The 14,829-nt window shown below is 46.3% G+C and overlaps 1 long non-coding RNA gene and 1 other non-coding gene across 2 annotated transcripts; one reads left to right on the plus strand and one right to left on the minus strand.

Annotated features, from left to right (window-relative positions):
* Positions 1–1,643: 1,643 nt before the first annotated feature.
* LOC140627360 (uncharacterized) lies at positions 1,644–13,323 on the minus strand. The gene is made up of 4 exons (XR_012026149.1): positions 11,930–13,323; positions 6,437–6,581; positions 5,434–5,503; positions 1,644–4,787 (listed from the first exon to the last, which is right to left on the minus strand). It is a non-coding gene; the product is annotated as an uncharacterized lncRNA (long non-coding RNA).
* Positions 10,217–10,323, plus strand: LOC140628858 (U6 spliceosomal RNA). Its single transcript, XR_012026793.1, has one exon. It is a non-coding gene; the product is annotated as a U6 spliceosomal RNA (small nuclear RNA).
* Positions 13,324–14,829: the final 1,506 nt, after the last annotated feature.

A 14,829-nucleotide genomic window follows, 5' to 3' on the forward strand; every position in this document is an offset into this window, starting at 1 on the left:
TTTAATAATATGCCAGGGGCACAGAGCACCATCTCCAGGTTTACCAGGGTAACAGATCATTCTCTGCCTCAACAGCCACATGGCCCTGGGCACACACACAGCCTGGGCTTTAGGGGGTCCAGGATTTTAGACTCTACCCCACTGTTCCCAAAGAGTCTCTGACCCTCTCTGACTTTACCTTTCTTCATCTGTGGTACAAAAATGCCTGCCTCAAATGGATTTTGCAGGGATTTGACACAACATGCAATGTCATTCTTTATTATCAGAAGAATCAGGGGGACCCTGGCTGGCTCAGTCTGTAGAGCACATGACTCTTGATCTCAAGGTTGTGAGTTCCAGCCCTGTGTTGGGTGTAGAGATTACTTAAAAATAAAATCTAAAAAAAAAAAAAAAAAGAATCAGGGATTCTGAGTGAGACAAATAAACAGAACTACGGTGCCCTTTGGGTGGATTAGTATCAGTTAAATATTGGCTTCCCAGCCTCAAGCAACCACCTGCTCAATCACAGGGATCTACTCAGACTAGAAGAAAAACACAACAAAGATGCTGAGGATGAAGATGACCACACTCAAGGGTTTCTTGTCAGGGATACGTTCTCAGGGTCCTGCACCAGCCTGGGTGAGGTCCTCCTCTGGGATTGTGTGCTTGGCCTGGAGGAAGTGAAGGGAGGGATATGGGAGATCAGCAGAGCCAGGAGCCCTGAGTCTCATCCCGAGGTCATTCAGTCTCCACTCACTTGGCCTGAATTCCTGGGCCTCACCTTGGGCCAGGTGAGAACCAGTGTACTCCCAGGGGCTGTCGTGAAGTCACCTGGGCTAGAGAAAGGACAGGTGGCATCCATTAGGACCAAAGTGGTGACAGTCTGACTGCACAGTGCCATTTCACAATCTACGCAAAGCAAACATGGCTCCATATTTACCGCAACATATGCACTGGAAAGAGCCCTGTGGCACAATGAGTACTGGGAAAACTCCTGAAACCAACATGTCTGTCAATAAAGAAATGAGACCCAAAGAATTCATAATATAATATACACCTGTTCAAAACAACTAGGTAATTTAATGTGTATGGAGACAGAAATGTTCAGGATGATGAGTGAGATCAACAAGCAAAACACATTACCTGCAAGTTCCCATTATTCCCTCCTTGGTTCCTCCCAGAAACCTCCTATCTCCATGCACCCCCAACACTCACTTCTGAGACCACTGGAGGTTCGTCCCAGACTGGGTAGTAGAGAAAGCCTGCGTCCTTCCTGCTGCTCCTGGGAGAGGGTGGGCAAGGAGCTGCAAGAGGGTGTGGGAATCTGGGATAGAGGAAGTGCTCTGGGTCTCCTTGGGGCTGGTGTCCCTCACAATAGCATGTTATTCATGATGCATACACTGGAGAAACATGAACCCTGGGACAGCTGGACAGCTGGACAACCCCAGTCCTCCAACAATGGTCCTGCTCCCATTGCCACTCAGCAACCAAGTTCCTTCCATATCCTTACTGTGCCTGCCCCCAGACTCTTTGGTTGGTACCTCTACCCCTCCCAGAGACCACCTTTGGAGAGATTATCAACCAGGGTAGCTAGATTAGGAGGTTTACCTGCACCCCAGGGATGGTTTTCTTTTTAATTTTTATTTATTTATGATAGTCACACACAGAGAGAGAGAGAGAGAGAGAGAGAGAGAGAGGCAGAGACACAGGCAGAAGGAGAAGCAGGCTCCATGCACCGGGAGCCCGACGTGGGATTCGATCCCGGGTCTCCAGGATCGCACCCTGGGCCAAAGGCAGGCGCCAAACCGCTGTGCCACCCAGGGATCCCCCAGGGATGGTTTTATAGTCTCATTTACTCCATAAAATGGCCTAAGGACTGGACTGTCTAACTCCATTTTCAGAGTAAGACACTGAGTCACAGCAATGTCTTGACCAAAGTCACACAGCTAGTATGTTTTGGGTCTGGGAAAGAACCCATATTCCTATTCTATACCCTCATGCCCTTAACCACTAGGCTAGACTCTTTGGATCTACCTGTTGGTTTTCCACAATATTGAGAAAACACCGAGGACTGAGGAACCACATTCCCCATAACCTTAAAGGGTTGTGGGAGTTCCACCCACAACACAGCATTCACCTGGAATTGCTGGTGGGGGTAGCAGTGGAGGTCTGGATGAAGGTACAGATAAACTTACAAAAAGGTGAATGTCACTTATATATCAATGAAACTGGGTTGGGAGGGGGTATGGGAAGAAGTTATGAACGGAACCCTAAGGCTTTCTTTCCACTTCAACAACAAACAACAATACCCCCTTCGAATTACATATGCTTGACACCATCACACAGCATTCCCTATCAGGGTCTTATGATGATACTCATGCTGAAGAAGACAATTGTTCTCTGGGAATCAAGGTGTCAGGATGGGGAGGGCAACAATAGGAAGATCTGCTTCCAGTGACAGGGATTGTTACTATGTACAGACCCTGTGACAGTCACTTCACAAGGTCGTTTGATTCAACTTTTACAGCAGCCCAAAAGATGGACATTATTAGGCCCCTTTTGCAAATGAGGAAAATGAGAGGTTAAGTAATGGGCCAAGTTCAGAAAGTAAGGATTTGGGGTGAGAGCCATCACTCCACAACCTGTGTCCCTAACACCCAGGATGTGCAGGTTAGACAGGCATGGGCACACAGCCCGGTGTGTCCCACCTACACCACATGTCCAAGACACCAGGGCCCTGCACACCTCCCCTGTGGACTGACCCAGAGGAAAAGCACATTTTCTCCTTTTCCTCTTCCCTCCCATGTCTTCTGCACCCCTCATATTCTTCCTCTCTCTCCTCCATTTCCTTTCCCCTATGTAGCATCCACCTAGACAGTCCTGACTCCTTTCTCCAATACCACCAGAAGCAACATTTGGAACCCAGACTCTAGGGTTGTCTTCACGTTTCTGCTTCCCTCCCTTCCTTCAAGTCCCTACCAAAGGCTCCAGAGAGAAGAGGGAATGGGGTGGGAGCCCAGGGCTCTGCTACCTCACTAGGGGTCCAGCATTCTGCAGGACCATGACCCCCACCGCCCATCCTGGGATGGCCCAGGATGCTGGGGCAGGGAGATGAGTGAGACAAGGCCCAGGAGGCAGAGAGGGAGGGGGGTGAAGACAGAAGACGGGGTAAAGGTAGGAGGGGAGACGTAAGAGAGACACAGGGGAGTAGAGACAAAGAATGAAGAGAAAGCAAAGCAAAGGGAAGGGAAAGAAGCTCTACCATGGTGGTGGGGTCAGGGAGGAAGAGAGAAGGAGGAAATGGCTTCATGGCTGCAGCCTTTTCCTTCATCTGCCCTGTCACCCAAGGTAGGAATGGAAAACATGCATGTGTTGGGCTGGGGGCCCATTGGATGCTGGTTGAAACTTTGTCACCTGTGTGAGCTCAATTCGAGCTGGGCATGGAGAACAAGGCAACCACGGGGGCAGGAGACCTGTCCCAGAAGGAGTAAAGGGTCAAGCCCCAGGTCAGCATAGGGCTGAGGGTCTGTGGTCTCCTCTTATGACCACTGCCCTCTCTCCTGATGGCCCCTGTGCACCTGTGATTATCTCAGTTGGTTCCTCGCCTGAGGGATTATATCCATGTCAGGCTCACCAGGGTTCCCCTGAAGGACCAGTCAGGTTGATGAGATGTGTGGAGGGAGGGGAGGGGGAAGTTCCTCTGAGAGGCCTGTCCTTCATTCTCAAGCACCTCTGCCCTCTGCCTTCCATCCCTGCCCCAGGAACGCTCTCTGCTCACTGGCAGTCACCCACTTCTGGCCCCCTGACTCAGGGAACCCTGGTGTCTCCCAAGGAGGGCCCAGCTCCTGGCATTCAGCCAAAGGAACAGGACCTCAGCCCTCAGCATGGGGCAGGAAAGCCATTAAGGCCACCTGAGATTGGGGGTGGGATACATCTGGTTCAAGAAAAGGAGGCTCCCTCTCAGAACAAGGGAGGGAAGCCTTGTCTCAGAAGGGAGTAGGAAGACCTGTCTCAGCATGAAACCCTGGGCTGGAGGACCCTTCTCGGTCCAGGACACCAGCACCTGGCTCAAGGTGTTCACTCTGATCCTGGAAAGGAGCGGGATTCCTGCTTCCTAGAACACACCCATGGGAAGGCCTGAGTCTTAGTCTATTCAGGCTACTATAACAAAATACTACCAACTAGGTGTCTGGTAAATGACAGAAACTTACTGCTATCCATTCCGTAGGCTTAAAGTCTAGATCAAGGCAGCAGCATGGTCGCTTTCTGATGAGGGCCCTCTTCCTGGTTCATACCTGGCACTTTCTTGTTATGTCCTCACATGGTAGAAAGGGTTAGGGATCTCTCTGGAGCCCTTTATATAAGGGCACTCATCCCATTCAGGAGTGTTGCATCCTCATGACCTAAGCATTTCCCAAAAACCCACCTCCTGATACTGTCATCTTTGGGTGTCAGGATTTTTATAATTTTCCAGGGTGGGATGGGGGACACAAACATCCAGAACATAGCAACATGTTAGAGAAAGCTGAGAGAGCAGAAGATGGTAAGAAAGAGACCCCAGACCAGGCAAACAGGTAAGCAGTTCAGAAGAAGGAAAGGAGACCTCTAGGCACAGGTGAGGGACACAGAAAGAAGAGAAGGCAGAGCATGTGGTCCTCCGCATGGCTGCTACTTCCCGCAGACAGGCACTGCTGGGTAACTCAGGCTCCCAGGGTCAGAGGTCCCCAGGAAAGTTGACATGGATTCCCTTCTGGCCACAGCTCTACAACCTTCAGCCCCTTCGCTTTGTTCAACTTTCAGGCTAACTTCTGCTGAGAAATATGAGGAGGGAATTGTAAAAGGAATCCCAAGGAAAGAGAGACATGTGCACCCCTATACCCCCAGCCCCCACCTTTCCACATAGGTACCTTCTACCACCTCCTGTCATCTCTCAAATGAGTGCTACCACACACTGTCAACCCCAAATTTGATCTGGATCCCTCTTTCCATCTCATTTTTGGAGATGTTCAGGATCTTGACTGTGGAGACCTATAAAATGTCATATAGGCCATCTAGCGCTGTATGGCCTGTGGCTGCACAGGTTCAAGGACAACAGCTTTTGGTGAAGAAGAGTTAGAGTGATGGCTACTATGTATGGCCTCAGAGACAAATCTTCCCTCCAGCCCATGGGTTCCATCCTCTACCATAAGGACAGCACTGGGCCTAGGGTCTTACCTCAGGGAAATTCTCTTCAATGATCTGCAGGGTGGCAGCCATGCAATTTCCCCAATTCAGGATTATATCAGTATCATGTCCCACCCACCAAATCTTTGGGAAGCCAACAGGAGGCAACCAGAAGGCTGAGAAGGGTCCAGAGCCAGTACCAACCTCTCCCCACATTACCATCCCTTAGTCTTCCTTCCAAGCAGATCCCTGTGCCCTCACATGCCCTAGAATTACTGTTGTCAACTGTACCTGGGTCAAAGCAGAGCCTCTGGAGGTCAAGGGTTTGCTGGGAGACATCATAGTGTTTGTTCATGGTCGCCTGCAGAGAGAGATGGAGAGAGCCACTGTGAAGCTCTGGTGGGGGTAGAGAAATTAGGGACTGGAGGAAGAAGAGGTGGGTCTGGATGTTGGCTCACAAAGGGCCTTGATCCTGCATTACTTTTATCTGCTCCATTTCTTCTGGCTCCAACTTGTACCACACCAAGGAGGGTACATCAGAAGGACTGACAAAAGGTATCTATAGATAGAAAGGAAGGGTAGGGTAAGCACCAGGAACTCTCATGCTAAATAAGACAACCAACCTCTGGCCTGTCCTCCTTCCCCAAGACTCTCATTCTAAAGGAGAAGACCAACCCCTGGCCATGTCCTCAGCATGCGCCTTCTGGTTCTCTTCATTACACATCTTATAGCCAGTACCCTTCAATGAGCAGTCAGTGTCAGCATCCTGGACAAAGTACTAGGTCTGTGTTTTCACATAGTGGAATCACAGGCAGCACAAGCAACAGAAAAAGTCTTGGAGAACCAACTCTTCCCCTTCCCTGTGCCCATTTCTCTGGCTTCACCATTCTCTCATACATCACCAGTGGTGAAGGGGACACTGCAATGGCTCAGGATTGAATTCAGTAGCCATGTATTATACTTTCTCCCATAGGGCATCTAGGGGGTATAAGGATAGCAGAGAAGAGTGACAACACGGAATTAAGGCTGGAGAACAGATCCTCTTCCAACCATCTACTGAACTTGAAAAGAAACTGCTAAAAAAGGGACCATGGACATAATTTCTTACATTTGTGCCAAATATGGATTTTTTAAATCCCCTTTCTCTCCTTCAGAGCTCTCCTCCAAATAAACACTTAAGATATTAGACATGATCTTCCTTTTATAAATTTCCAGGAGATCCCACCTTGTGAAGATGCTACTTGCCATTTAGACAAGGTCTCCAGGGATTTAACCCCCCATCTCCCACATTCACCTTGAGCCAAACTCAGGCATCCAGTGGAATGTTGTTCCATCCAGTGGAAAGCTGTTCCATCTCCTTTGCCTTTAGCCATCCTCTACTCTAATCTCTTTATATCACTTCTGTGGACCTGCCCTTAGATGACCAAGGCTGATATCTTCTAGTAAAAGAAGAAAAAAAAAAGGATACATTACAGAACCCATCTATCCTAGCAAAGTAACCTAGCATCTCTACACAAGACCAACACAACTGCCCCTGACCTGTCTCTCTTGCACATTCCATACATTTGCAAGGACACTCGCTGTGATCCTGAACCAGCTCCCATGGTTCCATCCCACCAGTGCACCCCTATTTCCCTCCCTGGAGGAATTCTCTTTCCATATATTCACATTAGCATAGGCAAGGCTTTAATAATGCCATTGGCTTCTCCTATGGTAGAGTCAGTTGGCCTAGTGGGTGCTGTAGGGATGTGGAGAGAAAGAAGGACTCCATGAATTCTAAAAAAATGATTTCTACATTTTTGCCCACAGATACCAGGACTACCATTAGGACTGCTTGACCAGTAATTAGTTCCTAGGCTCTGTCATGTAGAAAATAAGGATATAGTTAACTACACAGGGTTATGTATGCCACTGGCTAGTACATGTCAACTGTGATGACTGATCACTTACCGTTGTAAAAACAAAACAAAACAAAACAACAACAATAACAACAACAACAAAAACAAACCACCATCAACAACAAACATTGTGCCCATGGACCCCAAAGGGAGTCACTTGAACTAAGCCCATGTCACCAAACCGAGACTGAATACATAACCTATTTGTAGTTTCAGTCTGCATCACAAATATAATCTAATCTAGTCAGTCTAGAATCTCCTGGTCAGTACTAATGATGTAATATGCCTAATAGATCCCTGCCATCCCTTAAAAGGAAGGTGACCTTGTCTTAAACAATCCACTATTTTCTAGTAATTTCCTTGTCCTGCCTCCTTCTGCCTATAAAAGTCTTCTGTTTTGTACAGCTCTTAGGAGCTTCTTTCCATTTGCTGCATGGGATGCTGCCCAATTCACGGATTGTTGAATAAATCCAATGGATCTTTAAATTTTACTCAGCTGAATTTTTTTTCTTAACACTCTTATTCGGGGATCCACATAAGTATCATTCATTGTTGTTTCTCCATCTTGTTCACAGATGCATGAAGGATGAATGCCAGAAATGTCATGTTTATACTGGTTTTCATAATTCCTTGGGAAACACCCAGGTATCCAGCTCCTCTTTGAAAGGAAGTATGTCTATCAATGTACTCTGAAATCAGGAAGAAGAGTATAAAAGAAACAAAATTAAAACCAAATCAAAGTAGAAAATATACCAATGACCCAAATAACAGAGCAAAGTCCTGTGATAGCATTTATGGATAATGAAGAAATATCATTGACTTTTTTTCATCTAAAAAGAAATATAGCAAGCAGCATGCTTAAAAGTTTGGAAAATTCCACTGTGCATCTGCCTCCTGGGAGATGAGCGGTAGCAAGAATTCTCAGGCCAGGAGAGAACAAGCACAGGAAGAAGGGTTGGGCAGAGAGTCCATTCTGAGATCTTAGTTCCTGCTCTGCCATTTCCAGGCTGGGTGACCTGGCACAAGTTAATTAATGACTATAACTCCCTCCTCCAACCTGAGCTCTAAGCTAATAATAGAATCTGCCCTGACTGTGTGATGTTATGTTTCAAGAGTCAAAGGCAAGTTCCCCACCTGAATGGAGAAGTATATAAATGAACAGCAAGTCTGAAGAAATATCCAGCATTAAGCCTGGTGAGACAAAATGATGGAAGATTTGGAAAGAGAAGGGGCAAGAGTTGAAGGTGTTATAGCAAATAACATTAACGCACGTTCAATTGTTCCCCCCCCAAAAAGAAAGGGAGCAATACAGAAGATATATTTAGAGAAATGATAGTTGAGAAGTTTAAAAAGTGACAAAAGACATCAAGTTGTAGATTCACGAACCTCTGTGTTTGTCCAGCCTAGAGTGGTATGAGGAAAACCAAACCTAGGCCTATCACAGTAACACTGTTGACATCCAGAGATAGTACTCAAAGCTGAGAGAGGAAGAAAAGGCAGGTCATCCTCAAAGAGGCATCAATCAGACTGGAATCTCATCTTTCAACAGAAACAATGGAATCTAAAACAGAATGAGCTTATATCTTCCAAGTGCAGAAGGAAAATAATTGCAAACCTAGAATTCCACACCTAGAAAGAAATGTCTTTCAAAAAAGGAAAGCAGTCATTTTAATGTAACAAATAGGCAAATATGGCACTCAAAGTCTCAAGTTAAAGGAAATAGCAAAGTTTCTTCTTCAGGCAGAAGAAATATGACCCCAGGTGGAAAGGCAGATATGGAAAAGAAAGAAAATTACATTGATGAATATGTGAACAAGTTTAACTGAGTGTTAACTGTGTAATTTACAATTTGGGAAGGGCAAATTAAAACAGCATTTTAATTTTCTCCATATTTAAATCCCAGAAAACATTATTGTCACATATTATACAGTTAACACTCAGTTAAACTTGTTTACATATTCACCAATGTAGTTTTCTTTCTTTCTTGGAATTCTCTGTGATGAGAATGATAAGCCTGTCTTTTGTATGTCAGTGAGACGACTTTTGGAAAACGTCTAAGGTTGAGGGCTGGTTGCCAGGAGAACCAACCGTGTGATTAGAGGTTTAAAACAGTCAGTCCCACTCCTCTGACCCCTGGGGAGGGGAGAGGGACTGGAGATTGAGTCCAATCGCCAATGGCCAATGATTTATTATGACTATGTAATGAAGCCTCCATGGTGATAGTTCATCTGCAGGACTGTGGACTTTTAACATTTTGTCCCCTTTTCAGTGGGCCAAAGTAAAAATATTCATTGACCATTACAGTTATTTGCTGACCTTTTTTGATGGTGACACTATTGCGACCAAATTGACTTTACCATCTTGGCTTTAGTAAGTATAGAAGGCAATGGATTACCATCTTTATTGCTCTAGTGTGCTAAACATTATATGCTAGTAGAATCTAGTTTAATTATTTCAGGTGGAAAAGTATTCTTTGTGTTACCATTCTGAATGTGTTTGGACTAAACAAACAATAAACTCTGATGTCTGAAGGAAAAAAAAAGGACTGGGTTCAGAGCTTCCAGATTAGTAAGAAAGAATGCATCCTTGTGCCACCGTGTCATGCCCCAAATTCCATTGGGACAGAAGCCTCTGCGTTTGGAGCCTCACTCCATGTATCTCTTCATCTGGCTATTGATTGTTATTCTTTAATATCCTTTGTAATAAACCAATAATCTAGTGAGGAAATGGATTTCTTGGGTTCTGTGAGGCACTCCAGCAAATTAATCAAACCCAAGGGAAGGGGTTGTGGGAACCTCTGACTTACAGCCAGTCAGTCAGAAGCACATGTAACAACTTGGACTTGAGATTGGCATCTGAAGTAGAGGGCGGTCATGTGGGACTGAGCCCTCAACCTGTGGAATCTGAATCTATCTGCAGTTAGATAGTGTCAAAATTGAGTTAAATTATAGGACACCCAGCTTCTGTAGGAGACTTGCTTGCATGTGTGGGGGGAAATCCCACACACTGGAATAGCATACAGGATATTAAAAGTTAAAACTGGCAGAAGTAAATGGAGAAGTGGACAAATCCACTATCATAACTGGAAATTTTTAACACATCTCACTGAGTGGTAGCTAAAACAGGCAAACAAAAATTCAGTTAGATGAAATAGATTTAAACAATATTATTAACAAGTGCTCGCTTCAGCAGCACATATACTAAAATTGGAATGATACAGAGAAGATTAGCATGGCCCCTGTGCGAGGACGACATGGAAATTTGTAAAGCACTCTGTATTTAAAAAAATAAATGGAATATTACTCAGCCATTAGAAACGACAAATACCCACCATTTGCTTCGACGTGGATGGAACTGGAGGGTATTATGCTGAGTGAAATAAGTCAATCGGAGAAGGACAAACATAATATGGTCTCATTCATTTGGGGAATATAAAAAGTAGTGAAAGGGAATAAAGGGGAAAGGAGAAAAAATGAGTGGGAAATATCAGAAAGGGAGACAGAACATGAAAGACTCCTAACTCTGGGAAACGAACTAGGGGTGGTGGAAAGGGAGGTGGGCGGGGGGTGGTGGTGACTGGGTGACGGGCACTGAGGTGGGCACTTGATGGGATGAGCACTGGGTGTTATTCTATATGTTGGCAAATTGAACACCAATAAAATAAATTTATAAAAAATAAATACATAAATAATAATAAATAAATAAATGTTACTAATAAATTTATTTACTTAATTGACACAGGACAGTGCACATAATAACTACACATGGAACACTGCAGAATAAGTTACCCGCTGGGCCATAAAGGAAGCCTTGAGTAACTTCCATGAGCATAATACAATCTAGCCTGAATGGTCGGTATGAAAATTCAAAGGTAATGTTGGGTTCTCTGCCCCTGTCCTGCCTTTACATGAATCCCAAGAATGTTAATTCCCAATAATCCCCACCTCCTTCAGCTCCAAATGACTCTTTCCAGGTACAAAACCCTGGACTTGAGAGGAGCCCATGACTCAGGCCTTTCCCCTCAACTAGATGTCTTTTTTTTTTTTTTAATCAACTAGATGTCTTAAAATATTCCTGAGATTTGCTTTAATCAGGTATGTTAAGATGACAGATATGGAGACAATGTCCTTGAAAGAGGAGTTTATTACCTATGCTCCCAAGAGGAGGGGACATGCCATAACACTCAGGGCCACATAAGGAAACACCCGGGTTGGTCAGGAGCAGAGAGAATGAGGGGAAAACATGATCCATAGTCATTATTCTGGCTTTATGAGAAGGATTGGGAGAGGTAGGATGAGTATGCTGTGTATAACTTTAGATTGGATAGTTTGAATAATTTTGGTGGGCTCTGGACTAGAAGGGTGGCCCTTAGTTGTCCAGTATCTGGACTTGGGGTGATTTGGGGCAAAGAGAATATTGAATGGGGGTGTGAGAGTTTGATAAAGGAGGTGGTGGGAGGTGTGGACTTTAGATTGGTTGGTCTGCATATGAAAACTATTGATTGCTATCTCAAGGGATTAGCTCACCCTAGGAGAGACCCTCACCAGGTCCACAAGGCCCCTATTTTGTCACAGCATCATAAAATATAGTTAATAGAAACCCCGATGAATATGCCAAGGGGAAGATTTCACCTGAGTCATGACCACAGCCGCAGGAGGGAGAGGTTTTCTATGTAGAACTAGGATAGGTGTGCCATGGTCCATGTCTTCAAGAGAACAGAAAACACTCATCCTGGGCACTTGCCACCCGCTCCATCTAAAAGGGGACTGCTGGGTGTCTTTCTGGATGGGGCTGGGAAGGGGGGCCCAGAACCCTCTTGGCCTGGGGGGTCCCGAGACTGAAGACCAGCAATGACCAACCCACCCATGGGCTGACCTGCGTACAGTTACCTGTCACCAACGTCCTCACAGGGGGCTCATGAGGTGAATCCGTGGGGTCTGTAGCTGGAGGTTTGGAGAAGATCCCTGAGAAAGGCAATTCTAGACCCCAAACCACTTTGTCAGGGCCACACAAACAAGATGGAGTCCTAATGGGAAAACCCTTTTCCCAAGGGCATAGAGAGGAAAGCTCTGGCAGCCAGAAGAAAACAAAGGCAAAAAGCAAAGCAAAACAAGCCACATAACTACCCATTCTTACTTCCCCCTGAGTTTTGCGACCAGCCTAATGCCCCAGGAGCCATTTCCAAATGCACCACTCTTGCACAGGAGGCCAACCAGAGTCAGGAGGCCTGGGACCCAGGTACTTGTAGCTATAAATCCAAGAGATTCCGTGGCCCACTGTATAACATGGTGTTCTTCCACTTTTCCTCAAAAAGGGACTCTGACCACATAGTCACCAGCTCCTTGCTTTCTCTGAGGTTGCTGAGTCTTAGATACAGGAGTTTCTCTGGGATCACTCAGATACTACTTAGAGAAATAGAAACTGGAACTGGCTCCAGAAGACAGGATGATGCTGCCATGCATAGCTGCAATGAGCTCTTTCTGCAAAACCCTTGAGCAACATGGGTTTGAACCACACAGGTCCATTTATAAGCAGATTTATGCTTTACAATACAATATCATAAATGTATTTTCTCTTATGATTTTCTTTTCTCTAGCTTACTTTCTTGTAGGGGTACAGTATACATACAAAATATGTGTTAGCCAACTGGTTGTGTTATCAGTAAGGCTTCCAGTCAACAGTAAGCTATTAGCAGTTAAGTTTTTGGAGAGTCAAAAGTCATAGATGGATTTTTGACCTAGCTGGGGGGAGTTGATCCCCCAACCTCCTAGCTGTTCAAGGAACAACTGTATATGAGATCTGAAATAAAGTAACAGAAACAGTTGGAATAGCCACATGGCAGGCAGTAACTCCAGCACATTCCAAAGGGCTTACACACAAAACAGTTGTGAAGTGTAAGGAAACAGCAAACAGTTGGTGGGTCTCTGTGAGGAGAGTATGGAAAAAAGCACGGTTTTTCCTTTAAAAAATGTAGTCAATGGGAGGCCACCACCAGAAAGATGGTGGAGGAGTAGGGTCCCCAAGTCACCCGGCCCCACCAACTTACTTAGATAACTTTCAAGCCATCCTGAACACCTACAAATTGGATCTGAGATTTAAAGAGAGAACAGCCAGAACGCTACAGGGAGAAGGGTTTTCGCTTCTAACAAGGTAGGAAGGCAGAAAAAATAAAAATAAAAAAGAATCAAGTGGGGGAGGGGCACCATGAGAAGCCTGGCTAAGGCCAGCGGAGAAAGCCTCTGGGACAGGAAAGCCCAGCCCCGGAGAAGCGGGAACTTTAAAAAATCCGCACCGGATTCTTCCCGGATGAAAAGGCGCTTAGCAGGGAAACCGGGCAGAACCACAAGAGGGGCAGAGGAGCCTCCAGTCTCCCGGAGTCACTAATAGAGGAAGTGCTGCCCCGGAGGAGAGCGCGCTGCACTCCTTGGGCCGATCTCGGTCAAGGGCTGGAGCGCGCCCCAGGCGGGGCACGGGGAGAAGCCGGTTGGTCAGTGGGCGGCTCTGGACCGAGGGGGCTGCGCCCTGCTGCCTTCGGAGCCGCGCCCTGGGAGCATGATTCCAGCAGCACAGGCCCGGGATCCCAGGGCACCGAGGGGACGCAGCCCCTGATCCTGCGCTCCCCACCGCTGACAGGCGGAAGCGGGGTGGGCACAGGACAGCGAGGACTCTCCTGCCGCCGGGCACCCCCAAGCTGTGCAGATCAGCGCACCGGTGCCGCCCGGGAGCATCTAGGCCAGTGCAGACTGGGAGACTGCGTTAGTTACTAGCCAGGAGCTGACTCCACAGCTGGGTAGCTGGCCACTGCCATTGTGTCGCCCTGTGCCTGGGAGAGGCGGGGCCACCAGGCAACAGAGGCCCCAGCGGGCAACTGCAGCCACTGGGCCCCCGCAACCAGCAGGGGGCGGGTCAGCTCCACCAGGTACACACACCTGAGCGTCAGCACAGCAGGCCCTTCCCCCAGAAGACCAGCTGGAAGGACAGGGGAAGAGCAAGTTCTTCACCACGCAGCGCTGGAAAGCTCCAGGGAAGTCGAGGGATTTACAGTATATAGAAATAGAGGGTACCCCTCCGATTTTTTTTCTTCTTTTTTCCAGTACAACTCGTTTTTATATCAGACTGTAAATTTCCAAATTTTTTCTCTTTTCCCACCTTAACTGCAATATTTTACCACCTCTTCATGTTTAAGATTCTTCCTTTCTGACTTTCATATTTCTACAATTTCATATTTCGATAATTACAATTATCCTAGATATATTTTCCACTTTTCGATTCCCTTCAACATACTCAACTTAATTTCGGGAGATATACAGGATACCTATTTCTGTTTTGTTTGTGTTTTTTGGTATCTCTGATTCATTTTGTTCTACAATGGCAGTTCTACATTTTGTTCTACAATGGCAGAACTTAATACCTTCTAAAATATGACCAGCATGCACCCAGGACCAAGTGGTATACGGTGCTGCTTCATTCTGTGAGATTCCTCATTCCCATTCCTCCCTTCCTTCCTTCCTTCCTTCCTTCCTTCCTTCCTTCCTTCCTTCCTTCCTTCCTTCCTTCTTCTGTTTCTCTCTCTCTTTCTTTCTTTCTTTCTTTCCTCTTTCTTTCTTTATTGGAGTTCAATTTGCCAACATATAGCATAAAACCCAGTCCTCATCCCAATCAGGTGACCCCCTCAGTGCCCATCACCCCGTCACCCCCACCCCCCGCCCACCTCCCTTTCCACCACCCCTTGTTCGATTCCCAGAGTTAGGAGTCTCTCATGTTCGGTCTCCCTTTCTGATATTTCCCA

This window comes from Canis lupus, chromosome X (genome assembly GCF_048164855.1).
Source record: "Canis lupus baileyi chromosome X, mCanLup2.hap1, whole genome shotgun sequence".
Taxonomy (NCBI): domain Eukaryota; kingdom Metazoa; phylum Chordata; class Mammalia; order Carnivora; family Canidae; genus Canis; species Canis lupus.